At 43.7% G+C, this 17,398-nt stretch overlaps 2 non-coding genes across 2 annotated transcripts; one reads left to right on the forward strand and one right to left on the reverse strand.

Moving 5' to 3' along the window:
• Window positions 1-4,198: 4,198 nt before the first annotated feature.
• On the reverse strand, window positions 4,199-4,280 carry trnas-uga (transfer RNA serine (anticodon UGA)). Its single transcript has one exon. It is a non-coding gene; the product is annotated as a tRNA-Ser (tRNA).
• Window positions 4,281-10,326: 6,046 nt separating this feature from the next.
• trnan-guu (transfer RNA asparagine (anticodon GUU)) lies at window positions 10,327-10,400 on the forward strand. Its single transcript has one exon. It is a non-coding gene; the product is annotated as a tRNA-Asn (tRNA).
• Window positions 10,401-17,398: the final 6,998 nt, after the last annotated feature.

Consider the following 17,398-nt stretch of genomic DNA (forward strand, 5'->3'; position numbering starts at 1 on the left):
TTACCTAATTTATGGAATAAAGCGACAAAATAACAATGTGGTGTTCGTATTTGTTCAGGTTTCAGGAGGAAACGGATAACAGAATGAATGTTCAAAAACGCCCTTTCATTCCACAGACAGACCTCTCAGAGAATGTGTCTGAAACACGTTAATTTGAGGACACGTTCTTGTTTCCAGGCTCGTTGGGATCGGGGTATAATTCACGATTTGAGGTTCAAAGCCGGAAGACATCCTAATTTGGACCAAGACTTGTGATCTTGACCTGCGGGACAAATGTTTGCAAAGAGGAAAAAGAAGTCCTCAAATCGCTCGACCTGAATCTCCAGGCCCAGATGAAATATATCCCAGGATGTTAACAGAAGCAAGGAAGGAAATAGCGGATGCTCTGACAATCATTTTCCAATCCACCCTGGCAAAAGGTGTCGTGCAGGAGGATTTCATGATTGCTAACGTTGTACCATTGTTGAAAAAGTGAGACAGGGATAGATCGAGTAAATACAGGCCAGTCGGCCTGAACTCGAGCTGAAGTATGAATCGTCATTTAGAAAGGCACGGATTAATCAAGGACAGTCAGCGTGGATTTGTTCAGGGATGGTCGTTTGAATTGCATTAATTGAGGAGGTATCAAGGAGGATCGATGAGGGTATCGCGATTGATGGAGTCAACATGGATTTTAACGAGGCTTTTGACTAAGTCCTACAGGGCAGATTTGTCAAAAATGTAAAAGCCCATTGGATGCAAAGGACATTGGCAAGTTGAATCCAAAATTGGCTGAGCAGCAGGAAGCAAGCGGTTGTGGTCGACGGGTGCTTTTGTGACTGGAAGGCTGTTTCGAGTGGGGTTCCATGCGGCTTCGTACTAGGTCCCTGCTTTTCATGGTACAGATCATTGATTTAGACTGAAATGTAGGGGGCATGATGAAGACATTTGCAAATGATACAAAAATTGTTCCTGTGGTTGAGAGTGAGGAGGAAAGCTGTCGACTGCAGGAAGATATCCATAGAGCGGACAGGTGGATAGAAAAGTGGCAAATGCAATTCAATCTGAAGAAGTGTGAGGTAATGCATTTGGTGGGGGGGGGGGGCAAAAAGGCAAGGGAGTATATAATAAATATTGCAATTAATTTACCATTTACACGCCCATTCTGCAAATTTACTAATGTCTTCCTTTATTATTCGCATTTATCTTTGTATTAACTACAGCTCGCAATTCGGTGTCGTCCCTAAATTTTGAAATTGTACTTCCGATTTCCGTGTCACAATCATGAATGTAAATTTTGAACAAAAGTGGTCCCAGCACCGATAAATTGTGAACAACAATGGTCCCACCACTGATAAAGTGTGAACAACAGTGGTCCCATCACTGATATATTGTGAACAACAGTTGTGCCAGCATTGATAAATTGTGAACAACCGTGGTCCCAGCACCGATAAATTGTGAACAGCAGTGGTCCCAGCACCGATCAATTGTGAACAACTGTCGTCCCAGGAATTTTGATCTTGAACTGCAGTTGAAACTTTTGCACAAAAGAAAATAACGTCCCCAAATCGTCCCACGTGAATCTCAAATGCTTTGGGAAGAAGTTCAATAGAAACAATCAGGACTTTAAAGGCACCTCAACGACCTGAACTTTCGTTGAATGAATTTTGTTAGCCATTGCATTCGAACGTGAAATCGCTCTTGACTTTCATCTCACTGAAGCAGAGTGTGGCCGCTTTGTATCTGTGATCATGTCGGTGGCGTGTTTACATTTGATATTGATCGCTTCCAATTTGTAAAATTTCATCAATCGTCAGGAAAAAGAAACCGAGAATCGAATTGTCCCTCTAAGTGATGAGCTGAAGGGATTGGTGATCCAAGCAGATCTGGAAAATGCGTGGTGCAATCGGTCAGGAGTTCCAAATCCACCCTCCAGCCACTCGGCAATTATATTGAATGAACTTTACTCTGGCCCAGTGTCGCCGCACTGAAATCGAGTATTTGTGCGGCATGTTTTTCTTCATAGTTGCTTGTTTAAGAGTGAAGACTGGCTGGTTGGATTTTCACTCCTCCAAGCTTTAATCATTCATTTTTCACTGACTGTAGACAGTTGTTATATTGGTCGCTGCAATCTCAAAGTTTAGCCCAGTGAATTATTGGTTTAGCAGGTGATCTCTTCACCTGTTCTCGGCGGTGTTATCCGTTAGCGTGAAAGTTTGATTGTTCGAACCCTTATTTTATTTTTCCTTAGGATTCAACACCTCAAAGTTCCAGGGTTTCAACGCATGTTTTGGAGTCAAGAAAATGTACCGGAATCATTGCCAGCTGAGCAGGGCTGATATTCTACCATTTACCCTGCGGTCGGGAATCAGGCACATGAATCATATAAAGGAATGGAACATTGGCTTCACGGTAATCACAATTCTCCTTGACAGACAAGCCCCCGAAAGGCCCGAAGGGAGGCCGCATTCGCAGCAGGAGAGCTGGTTCGCTGTGACATGGAGATTTCTGTAGTGAGTGAGACCAGACTGTTCCTATGTTCAGAGAATAAATTTCACACCCTTTATTTTGGAAAAGCAAAACGGTGGGGATTTTTGTCATAGCCCGATGCCTTTCGTGTTGTATCAGATGTTCCTCGTTGCGTTACTTTCATCTTGATCGGAGAACCAGTTCGGGCGCTCCTGTGATAAACAGCGACAATTGCCAGTTAATGTTAAATTTAACAACGACTCCACTGCGTTTTTAATCCCACTCTTAAGATGCAGTCTATAAAATGAAAAAAAATCATCACATTCAAAGCACAACAATCTTATTAAAGTTTTGACTGTCTCTCGGTAACCACGTCAACATCGCCTTCAGTCTGAAATAGAAAGTTATCGATTGATTCATGGTGATTAAAACAGGGATTCAACTACGAACAGGATTTAATTAGCTTCATGTAATTAATTTAATAAGTTCATAACTCTTTTTAAAGTTAATTCCCTAACTGGGAATCGAACCTCGCGGTGGTGACAGGACCGAATTCTCACCACCAGGCCATTGGGGAGCTCCCAAGATTGCGCACGAGACAAAGTGGAACTGATGACATTAGTTTTTCTTTCGCTCTTTCATGATTCATTCAGCTCTGTGTTTATACTCAGGCCTCTTATCTCTCCTTCTTTTCAGCTTCTGACCGCGGATATTCCTGTGGCGAAATATCAATAATATAGAACATCTCACAGCCCCGGTATATTTGCTGTTTCTCTGTGCAGTTCTGTGCAAAATCAAACTGCACGCAAATACCGACAGTGCCTCTCTCTCACTCCCCACAGAAGCAGCAGGAGATGCCACTTTAAACTGTCAGTTGCTTCAAACGATTCACGATGGACCTGCGTGACCTTGCAGTTTTCCAAGGAGCTGTATTCGGTGCGTGAATTTTGGAAATGGAAACATGTCCATCAGCAGCTTGTGGTCGTATTTTACCTCACTTTCCATTTCATGTACATGCCTACTTGGTGATGTCATTGCCTGAACATCACCTCTGTCGCGATATTATTTCGAACAGAAAATGCCATTTTGTGCGAGCAGCTTGTCTGGCAGGAAAATGACCTGAATTACAAAGAGGCCAAGTAGGAAAGGCCGCGTTGCTCTGCTTGTTCGCAGCAAACAATTTTCAGCGTTTCCTTGGGGTTTAGTGTTTAGGATTCGGCGCTTTCATCACCACGGCAAAGGTTCGATTGTCGGTCTCAACATCCGCATATTATACACTCTACCATAAGTGTTCTGTACTCAAATTGCTGATTTTTTCATTGTGAGGGGAAGAAACATAAACGTGTGGACATTAATTACGAATTCATCAGCTGGGTTGCACCTTTTCTTTTCCTACCGTCTCAGTCTTTCCATCTTTACCCTTCTCTGCTGGTGTTGCAGGTTCCATCATTCTTCGCTGTTCACGATGCCTGAGAAGTCCATCAGGAGAAAACAGGCAAAGTCAAGAGACAGAGACAGGGAGAGATGAAAACATAGAAATAAATTGTATAAATGTCAAGTTCTACGAACGAGCAGAATTTAGAATGGAGCTTGGGAGAGATTCCTTCACGTGTCTTGCAATTTTGCAAGAGATCATTGGGCTCCGAGTTAAAAGCGTCGTTGGCGATGGAGCACCTCTCTGAGGGAGCGAACAAGGTCCGTTCGTTCAAGTTCATATTAATTTGAACACTGAACAAACTTTAAAAAGTAGCGCTGCGAACAGGATTCGAACCTGTGCAGGGAAACCCCATTGGATTTCAAGTCCAACGCCTTAACCACTCGGCCATCGCAGCGGCAAACATCGATCATGCACAGCTATAAATCAGAATGCGTAGGGTTATCACACGAGATCTGTGACACTTTGTTCTCTCAGACAGGTTTCCAACTGGAAACTTACAGCTTGTTCATGTGCTGACTTTGCTGTTTCGGTGATAGAATTCTCATTTATCACGTGAGAAACCGGGGTTCGATTTCCGGTTCGTTTCGGATTATTTTCATTCTCCATTCATACGATCGCGTGAATTGTACGACATTCGCCCTCAGCTTCAATCTGCGCACCATTTCGAGACATTTTCCATTCTCCACGTGTGTTGCGTCGAAGCTGGGTTGGAAAATCACATTGCAAGTCCCACTTCTTAATCATTGGGTCATCGCAGCTGCAAGCGACAAATCCGACACGGCTGCAGAAGAGAATGAAGAAGGTTATGACAGGAGAACTCTGAGACTGTATGTTCTTTTAGACAGGTTTCGAACTGAACACATGCCGCCGGATGCTCTGCGGACTTTGTGATTTCAGTGATAAAATTCTTGCTGTCTGCGCGGGAGGCCCGGGTTCGATCACCGCCCAATGGAGGAGCATTTTTCATTCTCCATTCATGAGGTCACGTGAATTGGGATACGTTCACATTCAGCTTCAATTTGAACACCATCTTGTGACATTTTCCTTTCTCCATGTGTGTTGTCGTCGACAGAACCTCTGCATTCTGTCCTCCATGCACTGGAATTAAGACAATCCTGCCGACTACACAGCTGACAAGACGTGAGAAGCCAATTAGTGATTTTGAACTAAAAATGGTAACACCGCAGGGCTCGTCCGGGATCTCTCACATAACAATCAGCAAATCCCCAAAGCGAGATATCATACCCGAAGACCAAAGTGCCACTGATAACAGAGGGGTGCAACCAATGCAGAATTCTGTGCCACCCACAGCCGATCGGCCACCATTGCTCTTAAAGAGAGCCGGGGAAGGCTCACTTTTTCTATTCCGATGTACGGCAATGTGAAGACGTACATTAACTATTTCATATCAACAATATTAGCCTCTATTTACCACATTCTTTTCGAATGTGCGAGTTGTATTATCAAGTGAGACTTTGCAGAATTAATTGCTCTAAAGCTACATTGTTGTCTGTCTCGGCATCCGCAGATTATCCACTCTCCCACAAGTATAACAGTGACCACACTTCAAAAATACTTCATTGGCTGTCAAGCGCTTTGGGAAGTCTTGAGGTCGTGAAAAGCGCTTTATAAATACAAGACTTTGTTTTTATACTGGGCTAAAAGTACTGATGATTTCACTATGAGGACGAAGAGACATCAATATGTGGACATTGGCTACGAATTCATCATCTGGGTTGGTCCTTTACTTTTCCGACCGTCTCAGTCTTTCGATCTTCACCGTTCTCTGCTGGTGTGGCAGGTTCGATGCGCTTTGGACGTTCAACGAAGCCTGAGAAGTCCATCAGGGGAAAACAGAGAGGGACAGAGACAGGGAGAGATAGAGAGATCTAAGTATAGAAAAAAAGCTTGATTATCAAGTTAGCAGAATTTGAAATGAAGCTTGAGAGAGATGGAATCATACATTCATAGAATCGTTACTGCACAGAAGGAGGCCATTCGGCCCATTGAGCCTTACCCGGCTCTCTTTAAGAGCAATCCAGTTCGTCCCATTCCCCCGTTCTTTCCCTGTAGACCCGCTAATATTTTCCCTTCAAATACTTATCCAATTTCTTTTAGAGAGTCACGATTAAATCTGCTTCCACCACCCTTTCAGGCGATGCATTCCAGATTATAACTACTCGCTGATTTAAAACGTTTTTCCTTCTATCGCCTTTGGTTCTTTTGTCAACCACCGTAAATCTGTGCCCTCTCGTTCTCGACCATTCTGCCAACGGGAGCAGTTTCTCTTTATTTACTTTATCTAAACCCGTCATGATTTTGAACACTTCTATCAAATCTCCTCTCAACCTTCCTGCTCAAAGGATAACAACCCCAGCTTCTCCAGTCTATACACGTAACTGAAGTCCCTCATCCCTGGAACCATTCCAGTAAATCTTTTCTGCGCCACTTCTAAGGCCTTCACATCCTTCCTAAAGTGCGGTGCCCAGAATTGGACACAATACTCCAGTTGTGGATTATTGTGAAGTTTCCTTCAAGCACCTTGAAGTTTTGCAAGAGACCATTGGGCTCCCAATTAAAAGGCTCTGCCGCGGTGGAGGATCTCTCTGAGAGAAGGAAATGCGGCCCGTTATCTCCAGTTCATATTTATTTGAGCATTGAACAAAACTGTAAACAATAGCGCCGCGAGCAGGATTCCAATGATTCACCGAAAGACCCTGTTGAGTTTTAGATGTAACGCCTGAACCACTCGGACATCACAAGCAGTGAGTGCTAGTAATGCACGGCTGTAAATCAGAATGCGCAAGGTACTCAGAGGAGATTTGTGAAATTATATGTTGTTTCAAACAGGTTTCCAACTGGAAACAGAGAGCCCGATGCCATGCAAACGTTGCTGTTTCACTGGTAGAATTCGCACTTACCACGCGAGGGAACAGGGTTCGTATTCCCGACCAATTAAGGAGCATTTTTATTCTGCACCTCTGAGATCGCCTGAATTGGGATAAATTCAACTTCAGTTTCAATCTGCACACCGCCGTGAGGCATTTTACTCTCTCCGTGTGTGTTGCGACGACAAACCGGCTGCATTCTGGCCTATGGACCTCAAACATGCTCGAGGATTAAATCAATCCTGCTTTCTGCAACGCTGAAAAGAGGTGAGAAAGAAATGAATGAATCTTCACTGGAAATAGTGAAACAGGAAGGTTCTGGGATTTCAACTGGGGACCTCTCACATATCAATCAGTGAAACGCCCAAAATGAAATCCATAATCCGAGAACAAGGAGCCGTCAGTAACACAACCGGACAACCAGTCGAAAATTTCCATGTTACCCACAACCGATCGCCCATTCATTCAGACCGCTTCTGTCCATCGAATCATAGAATAGTTACAGCACAGAAGGAGGCGATTGGGCTCATCGAGCCCGTGGCGGCTTTTCATAAGATCAATCCAATTATTCCCATTCCCCGGCCCTTTCCCGGTGCTCTTCATTTTTTCCCTTCAAATTCCTTTTTTAAGTCACGATTGAATCTGCTTCCACCAACCTTTCAAGCAGCGCATTCCAGATCAGAACTACTCGCTGCTTAATTAAGTTTTTCCTCTTATCGCCTTTGGTTCTTTTGCAATCACCTCAAATTTGTGACCTCTGGTTTCCGACCATTTCGCCAATTAAAACAGCTTCCCTGGATTTACTTTATCCAAACCCTTCATGACTTTGAACGCTTCTATCAAATCTCCTCTGAACCTTCTCAGCTCGAAGGGGAACAACCCCAGCACGAGGCAAATACGGTCAATTAGCTTCAATTAATTTATTTGATCATTAAACAGACCTTTAAAGACAGACTTTCTTTTGTGGAAGTGTGAGCTGGTGGTTTAAATCGCTGGTTTCAATATCGGTTTCTCGATTCGAATTTTACCACTGACAGAATTTCTGCAAATGTCCATTTTGACCTGTTCACAGAAAACCCGATTGCAGTGCGATGGAGCAGAGGATGTGAAAGAAGCTGAAAGTGAAAGTGCAGGTTTATTTTCATCACGGGGACAGGACACCTTTCCACAGGTAAGGACATCTCACCTTAAGATTCTTTCCAGCAGAGTGGGACAGGTGATCAGAGTGACCGGGCTCTACCGGCGCAATCGGTCCTTATATGAGTTACAGGCTCAGGAAATGCCGGGGTTGTTAATTCGAGTCTCACCAAGATCAAACAATCCTTTTGTTTGTGAACATTTCGACCGGAGCTGAAGGTGGAATTTATGTGTTCCAAAATGCATCTACTTATCTGAATTGCCATGTGTTTACTCCGGTGTACGCTGTTGCAATAGCAGATGAGATGTTTAGTATGACTTGTTTCAGGAGGGAGGCTGCAGTTTTGTAGACACAAACTATGATTTTCATCCATCTACAAATCGTGGGATTTAACTGGAGCTTTAAACGAGCGCCAGAGGCCGCTCAGCCAGGATACTTTCCACCCGACACTTCAGGAGCTAGTTTTACCGGAATAGAATTACTGCAGGCAAGAATTCTACCCCTGAAGCACCAATGCTGCCACGGCAGCAGGATGCATGTGTCCAGTTGGAAACCTGTCTGAAGGAACATGCAGTCTGACAGAGCCGGAAGTCGAGCAGATTGACTTTCGGTCTGAGCAGATGTTGAGTCTACTTCTTGAGAGAGTTTCACCAATCCAGCTCAGAGTGGTTTAACAATCATGAATTCGGCTGGGACTGGAGCCACTTGTGTAAGATGAAGTGTCGGGGGCAGTTTCACATCCTTGACGGACATTAATGATCCTGTTGCGGTTTTGCTGCAAAATTTCACTTCCCAGCTCCCGAACTAAAATCCAACGCCGTTGCAACTCGAATCCACAACCTTTGAATGGCTTATCAAACAAAACAAGTAGAAGTCCAACACACTCGCCATTGCGTCACAGGGTCAATTGCCAAAAAATCCCGAATAAAAAGAAAGACGTGTTTCTCCGGTCCAGGGGCAAAGTGACAATGGATGTTATTCAAAAAACTGTCCCCTCGAATCTGTCTTGATATATCTTTTTGAAAAGCTTCGATTTCAAAAGTTATAAAAAGCCGAAATAAATAATGTAAATTATAAGAATCGAATCCGTGATGAAGGCTTTACAACATACTCTAAGCAACTGAGTTAACCGGCCACACTGACGGTCCATTAGACATTTTGATTAATTTCTGTACCTGTACGCTAGCTGGTAGCGCTTTCTGTACTTGGACGCCGAAATTTCTCTGCTCCTCCACAAATCCTAGTTTCTCACCATATAGAAAACATTCTGATTTATCTTTCTTAGATTTAAAGTGGATGACCTCGCTCTCCCCCACATTGAACTATATTTGTCGCAGTTTTGTCCACTCACTGAATCTATCAATTCCCACTTTTCAACTTCCTGCTTCGATCTTCATGACATTTTGCGTCACCAGAAGGCTGCGTGTTCAAATCACGGGGTAACGGTTACTTTTAGAGCTGATCAGATTCTGGATCGTTCCGGGATGAATATTTTATCTGCTTTTTCTCAATAAACAGAACCTTGCTCTAAAGTCTGCTTCCCTGGTTCTCAAATTTCAGGAAAGCGTCTCATTCTGCCCTCGACTTTTGATTTTGACCTGCGGTTGAAACTTTTGCAAAGATGGAAAAGAAGTCCCCAAATCGCTCCACGTGAATCTCAAACGCTTTGGGAAGAAGTTCAGTGCAAACAATCTGGAATTTAAAGGCACCTCAATGACCCGCATTTTCTTGGAATGAGTTTTGTTCACCGTGAAATCGCTCCCGGCTTTCATCTCACCGAAGTGAAGAGTGTGACCGCGTTACATCTGTCAGAGTGGAAGTGACGAGTTTGGGGTCGGTATGGGTCTTTTACAACTTTTGAAATCTCACCAAGCAGCAGAAAAAAAGAAACTTAGAATCAAATTGTCCCTGTCAGTGATGAATTGAAGTGAATATCGCTCCAAGCAGATCTGGACAACTCGCAGTGCAGCCGCACAGGAGTTTCAAATCCCCCTTCTCGCCGCTCGGCAATCGCATGAACTGAACTTTACTCTGACCCAGTGTCACCGCGCTGAAATCGAGTATTTCTCGGCCACAATTTTTCTTAACATCATGGTTACTGGTTTAAGAGTGAAAACTGCCGTCCGCTTCACTGTCAGTGCAAGAGACATCTTTGTAAACACCGAGTCGTGTCACAGACCTGCTCGTCGGACGTGCTCATTTCATCTCATCTCATTTTCAGGAAACCTGAATGTTACTGGAATAGAGAATGGCGAATCACAGCTCGAGAAATCAATCCTCTCGACCACGAGGGGACTGAGTCTTCCAACACACAGGTGTTTCATGGCAAACTGATAGTAGAGAGAGGTTATATTAATCGCTGCAACCTGAATTTTTAGCTCGTTCAATCAGTGGTTCAGTAACAAACGTGTGCTGTCTCTGTGGCGCAATCGGTTAGCGCGTTCGGCTGTTAACCGAAAGGTTGGTGGTTCGAGCCCACCCAGGGACGGTGGGGTAATTTTTATCTTCGTGGTCTCGCATTTCCTGGTTTCTGATGTTTGTTTTGGCTGCAAAACAAATGCCCGGTTTCGATGGCCAGCTGAGCACGTCCGATCTTCCACCATTTAATCTGTGATTGGCTTCGCCGAAATCTGAATTCTTCTTGACAGACAAGGTCCGAAGGTTGCAGGAGAGCCGCTTCACTCTGACATGGATATTTCTGCAGTGAGCGACACCAGACTGTTTCCACAATGAATGTCACTCCCTTTTATTTTGGAAACGCAAAATTGTATTCACATTCCGATGGGTTTCAGTTGATTTGTGAGAGATCATGAAAGGATCCTGCAGCGCTGCCTTGGATAATAACAACAGTTCGAAGCCGCATTTCAGTCGCGGCAACAAATCCTCACATCCGAGTATCTGCACCCTTAAATCCGAGTATTTGCACCCTTACACCGGAATATCTGCACCTTTAAATCCGAGCATCTGCACCTTCACAGCAGAGTCTCTGCACCCTCACACCGGAGAATCTGCATCCTCACACCGGATAATCTGCATCCTCACACCGGAGGATCTGCGCCCTCACACCGGAGTATCTGCGCCCTTACAACCATTAACTCATCAACTGTCCCCAATCATCTTTATCAGCGTCAGGAGCCCTAAAAAAAACCAACAGAGAAGAAATTGGCTTTATGATTCTTCACTAATGTACGGACACATTTGTATTTACGGTACTTTAAGGAAGATTTGGGGAAAGTGGCCGCTGATACTCAGAAACTACTTCTTGTTGCTTTTTTTTCCAGCGGGCTCGTTGGTCTAGGGGTATGATTTTCGGTTCGGGTTTGTTGCTTGAAATATGTGACAAATCCCGGACGAACCCTAATTTTTTCCACCAGACTTTTGATCTTGAGCTGCTGTTCAAACTGGCAGGGTGTTTGGAGGTATCTCATTGATCTCACGTCCTCTGAATGCATTCTACTTGCAATTGCAATTGACCTTGAAACCGCTCTCGGATTTCATCTCACTGAAGCAGAATGTGGCCGCTTTTTATCTGTCAACGTGGAGGTGACGAGGTTGTGGTTGATAACCGCGGGCACACCTGTCCGGATATTGGTATTCAGAATGTAAAAAATGCTGTCTGAAATATTCTGTTGTCATCCAGGGAGCTCTAGTTTTTCATGCCCAACCTTTCCCCGAGTAAGAATGTGTCCAGTCTGTACCCGAACGATCTCCTCACTCAAAGACTCCCATTGCTCATTTACAGTTTTACCTGCCAATTTTTGATTCCAATCCACCTGGACCCGATCCCTTTTCAACTTGCTGAAATTCGCTCTTCCCAGTTGAGTATTTTCATACTTGATTTTTCCTTGCATTGTCCATAACTACACTAAACCTGCTTTAAATGCTCCCCCACTGAATCGTGCTCCACTTGCCCCACGTCTTTCCCCTAAATAAATCCAACACTGCTTCCTTCCTCGTTGGGCTGAAAACATACGGATTAAGAAAGTTCTCTTGGACACATTTCAGGAATTGCTCGCCCTCTTTGTCTTTTACACTGCTATTTCCCAGTCTATATTCGGATAAATGAAGTTCCCTTTTATCACGACTCTAAAATTATTGCATCTTTCTGCAATTTACCTGCCAATTTGCTCCTCCAACTCCTTCCCACTATTTGGTCGCCTATAGAATGCACCCAGCAGCTTAATAGCTCCTCAATTGTTCCTTAATTCTAACCAAATAGATTCTGCCTTTGGACCCTTTCTACCGCTGTAACAGTATTTTTGATCAATAGTGCCTGCTCCACTCTAACCCCTCCCCCCACTTTTTTTCCCTGCCTTTCCTGAATACGTTGCAGCCAGTAATGATATCGTGTATCATTAAATAAAGTGGCCCCTCCTCCGCTTGTTTGAGCCAGCTCTCCATTATTTTCACGATATCATAATCCCATGTTGCCACTTGTGTCTGCAGTTCACTAACCTGATTTACCAAGTGTGTTAAACACAACATCCGGGCATAAGGGCAGGACAAGTTTTATTGCCCAATTAAATGTTCGATGCACTAATACACGTAGCATAAGACATAAAACAAATGAATTAGAAGCGTTAATTCAGCTTATAATGCATGACGTAGTGCTCATCACTGAGACCTGGCTACAAACTGGGCATGACTGGGAGATAAATATTTCAAGTTATAAGCCGTTTCGAAAGGATAGGGACATTGGAAAAGGTGATAGAGTAGCGATATTGAGGAGGGATATTATTACAGCATTGGAAAGAAGATATATCAGTAAAGGTGAGCACGCAGTCGAAACGCGTTGCGTAGAAATGTGTAACAGAATCGAATACAATACTTTGGTGGGAGTTGTTTATGGACTTCCGGATAGCAGTGATAAAGTAACAGGATACACAGAAGCGGACAGGGTGTTAGGGGTCTGGAACTCACTGTCTGAATGGGTGGTCGAGGCAGAAAACTTCAACTCATTTAAAATTACTTGGATGTGCATTTGATGTGCCGTAACCTACAGGGCTATGGACCAAGTGTTGGAAAGTGGGATTAAGTTGAATAGCTCTTTTTCGGCCGGCACAGACACGATGGGCTGAATGGCTTCCTTCTGTTCTGTAACTTTCTATGATTCCGTGTGTGTGTGAAGGGATTCGTTCAGTCATCACACATGCTGAGACACCAGCGAGTTCACAAGTGACTGCAAGGGTAGGATTCTGCTGTTAATCACATCCAGGACTGAACCATGTTCATTCTGACATTTGGGGTTTGTTTCTGCTGATGTTAATAACCCCTATAACTGGGCTGGAGTTTAATATTCTGGATATCTGTTATATGAATCAGCTTTGTTTTAAACACCTTGTTGTAGATTTTGGTTTTTCCCACGTGAGTGTTTAGCATCACCTGACTGGAGCTCAGAAAGGACAATCTGGGGGGAGGATCGTCCGATGGGAACAGAACTTCAGCCTGGAGACAGTGCTTCATGGCCACAGTGAAAGGGGCAAATGGCACTTTGGACTTTCCCGTCTCTCTTCACTGACAGCAAAGTCGCCGTGCGGCGTCCAGTCTAAAAATGACTGTGGTAATTATTCTATGAAGATTTAACCTGTTTGTGTGACAGTTCTGAGTCTACTATTTCAGGCAGGCGTTAACTCATTTAAAATAAACCCGCTTAAAAGAAATGGGTTATGAATTGTGATTTCCGTGAAGCCAATGTTCCATTCCTTTATATGTTTCATGTGCCTGATTTCCGACCGCAGGGTAAGTGGTGGAATATCAGTCCTGCTCAGCCGGCTATGATCACGTTACATTTTCTTGCAGACCAAACACACATTGAAACCCTGGAACTTTGAGGCGATGAATCCTTCGGGAAAATGAAATAAGGGTTCGAACCATCACACTTTCTCGCTAAGTGATAGCACCAGCGAAACAGACGAAGAGATCACCTGCTGAACCAATAATTTACTGAGCTAAACTTTAAGATTGCAGCCACCAATATAACAGCTGTCAACTGTCAGTTTACTTCTCCAAAATGAATGGTTGAAGCTTGCAGGAGTGAAAATCCAACGAGCCGGTCTTCACTCTTAAACCAGCAACTGTGAAGTTAAGAGAAACGTGCCGGAGAAATACTCGATTTCAGCGCGGTGACACTGGGCCAGAGTAAAGCTCAGTTAATATGATCGCTGAGTGGAGAGGGGGTGGATTTGAAATTCCTGAGCGACCGCACTGTGCATTTTCCAGATCTGCTTGGCGCACCAATCCCTTCAATTCTTCACTTGCAGGGACAATTCGATTCTCGGTTTCTTTTCCCTGAGGCTTGGTGAAATTTTTAAAATTGAAAGAGACCAATATCAAAGCAAAACCCGTCAATGATATGCTCACAGATACAAAGCGGCCAGACTCTGCTTCAATGAGATGAAAGGCCAGACCGGTTTCAAGGTCGAATGCAATTGCAAGCAAAGCTCGTTCAATGAAAGTGTAGGTCATTGACGTGCCTTGAAAAGGTAGTGATTGTTTGAACTGAACTTCTTCCGAAAGCGTTTGAGATTCAGGTGGAGTGATTTGGGGACTTATTTTCTCTCTTTGCAAAGTCTGAACCGCAACTAAAGATAAAAATTCTCAGGCTAAAATGGGGATTCTCCGGAATATGAACCTCGAATCGAGAATTATACCCCGACTTCAACGAGCCAAGAAACAAGAACGTGTCCTTATATTAAGATGTTACGCTCACATTCTATGAGAGGTCAGTCTGTAAAATAAAAGGGCATTTTGAAGAGATATTCTGAGAAGTTCCATATTGGACCCTGAACAAAGTACAAACACCGCACAATGTTTTTGCTGGTCAAATTCACTACATATCATAAATTCCACAAAAGCACCACGGGGTGTTGAATCCAGGACCGGAGTTCTTTAACCAACTGAGCCACGGAGCCAATCCACGGGAACGCTTCTCACTTCCTCTCATTAATATCTATGCTACACGTCATATTCTGTTGGGGGTTCAGTCTGTTTTATCTTTATCAATTTCATAGAAACATAGAAAATAAGAGCAAAAGTAGATCATTCGGCCCTTCGGGCCTGCTCCGCCATTCAAAATGATCATGGCTGGTGTCTAACTCAGTAACCTGTTCCCGCTTTTTCCCCAGATACCTTGAGCATTAAGAAATATATCTATCTCCTTCTTGAATACATCTAATGACTTGGCCTCCACTGCCTGCTGTGGTAGAGAATTCCACAGGTTCACCAGCCTCAGTGAAGAAATTTCTCCTCATCTTGGTTCAAAATGACATACCCCCTATCCTGAGACTGTGACCCCTGGTTCTGGACTCCCCAACCAACGGGAACATCCTCCCTGCATCTAGTCTGTCTAGTCCTGTTGGAATTTTATATATTTCGATGAGATCACCCCTCATTCTTCTGCACTCTAGTGAATATAGGCCGAGTCAATCATCATCCTGCCATCCCAGGAATCAGTCTGGTAAACCTTCATTGCACTCCCTCCATGGCAAGGACATCCTTCCTCAGATATGGAGACCAAAACTGCACACAATACTCCAGATGTGGTCTCACCAAGGTCCTGTACAACTGCAGTAAGACATTCATGCTCCTGTACTCAAATCCTCTTGCAATGAACGCCAACATCCCATTCGCCTTCCTAACAGTTTGCTGCATCTGAATGCTCGCTTTCAGCGACTGGTGTACAATGACACCCAGGTCTCGTTGCACCTCCCCATTTTCCCAATCTATCACCATTCAGATAATAATCTGCATTTCTGTTTTTACAACCAAAGTGGATAACCTCATTTATCCACGTTATACTGTATCTGCCATGTTCTTGCCCACTCACCCAACTTATCGAAATCACATTGGACCGCCTCTGCGTCCTCCTCACAGCTCACATTCCACCCCAGCTTTGTGTCATCTGCAAACTTGGAAATGTTACATTACGTTCCCTCATCCAAATCATTGATATATATTGTGAACAGCTGGGACCCCAAGCACTGATCCCTGCGGTGCCCCACTCGTCACTGCCTGCCACCCGGGAAGAGACCCATTTATTCCTACTCTTTCCTGTCTGTCAACCAATTCTCAATCCATGCCAGTATATTCCCCCTATCCCATGTGCATTAATTTTGCACACTAACCTCTTGTGTGGGACCTTATCAGAAGCCTTCTGAAAATCCAAGTACACCACATCCACTGGTTCACCCCTATCTATTCTACAAGTTACCTCCTCAAAAAAGTCTCGTAGATTTGTTAAGCATAATTTCCCTTTCATAAACCTATGCTGACTTTGTCCAATCCCGTTAATGCCTTCCAAGCGTTCTGTTATCGCATCTTTTAAAATAGACTCGAGCATTTTCCCCACGACTGATGTTAAGCTAACTGATCAGTAATTGCATGTTTTTTCTTCCTCGTTTTTTCAATAGTGGGGTAACATTTGCCACCCTCCAATCTGTAGGAACTGTTCGAGTCTGTAGAATTTTGGAAGATGATCACCAATGCATGCACTATTTCCAGGGCCATTTCGTTTAGTACTCTGGGATGTCGATTATCAGGCCCTGGGGATTTGTCAGCCTTTAGCCCCATTAATTTCCCGAGCACTTTTTCTTTAAAACTAATCCTGGTTTCCTTCAGTTTCTCCCTCAGTGGACCCTTACTTCCCTATCATTTCTGGAAGGTTGTTTGTGTCCTCCTTTGAAGACAGAACCAAAGTATGTGTTTAGTTGTTCTCCCATTTCTTTGTTCCGCATTTGACTGTAAGGGACCTACATTTGTCTTCACTAATCTTTTTCTCTTGACATTGATAGAAACTTTTACAGTCAGTTTGTATGTTGCCGGCTAGATTACTCATACTCAACTTTTCCCCCTCTTAGTCCACCTTTGCTGAATTCTAAACTGCTCCCAATCCTCAGGCCTGCAGCTTTTTCTGGCAATTTTACATGTCTCCTCTTTGGAACTAATGGCTAATTTCTTTTATAAGCCACGGTTGAGCCACCTTTCCTGTTTTATTTTTGTGCCAGACAGGAATTAATAATTGTTATAATTTCTCCACATGTTCATTATATATTAGCTATTGCCTATCCACCGTCATCCCTTTTTGTCAAGTTCTCCAATCTATCCCAGCCAACTCACTTTCGTAATTTCCTTCATTTAGATTCAGCACCCTAGTTTCGGATTTAACTACTTCACTCTCCATCTTAATGATGAATTCTATCATGTAACGGACGCTCTTCCCTCAGGGATTGTGAATCAATCCTTTCTCATCGCACAATACCCAATCTCAGATCGCCTGTTCGCTAGTTGGTTCCTCAATGTATGAGTGTACATAATTTATTTCTAGACTCCAGGAATTCCTCCCCCACTGTATTATTGCTAATTTGGTTTGACCAAGCTGTATGTAAATTTAAGTCTGATTATGGTTTACCTTTCTTGCCTGTTTCTCTAATTTCCTGTTTAATGCCCTCTCCTACATCTCCACTACTGTTTGGGGCCAATAGACAACTC

Source organism: Heptranchias perlo, chromosome 20 (assembly GCF_035084215.1).
Source record: "Heptranchias perlo isolate sHepPer1 chromosome 20, sHepPer1.hap1, whole genome shotgun sequence".
NCBI classification, from domain to species: Eukaryota; Metazoa; Chordata; class Chondrichthyes; order Hexanchiformes; family Hexanchidae; genus Heptranchias; species Heptranchias perlo.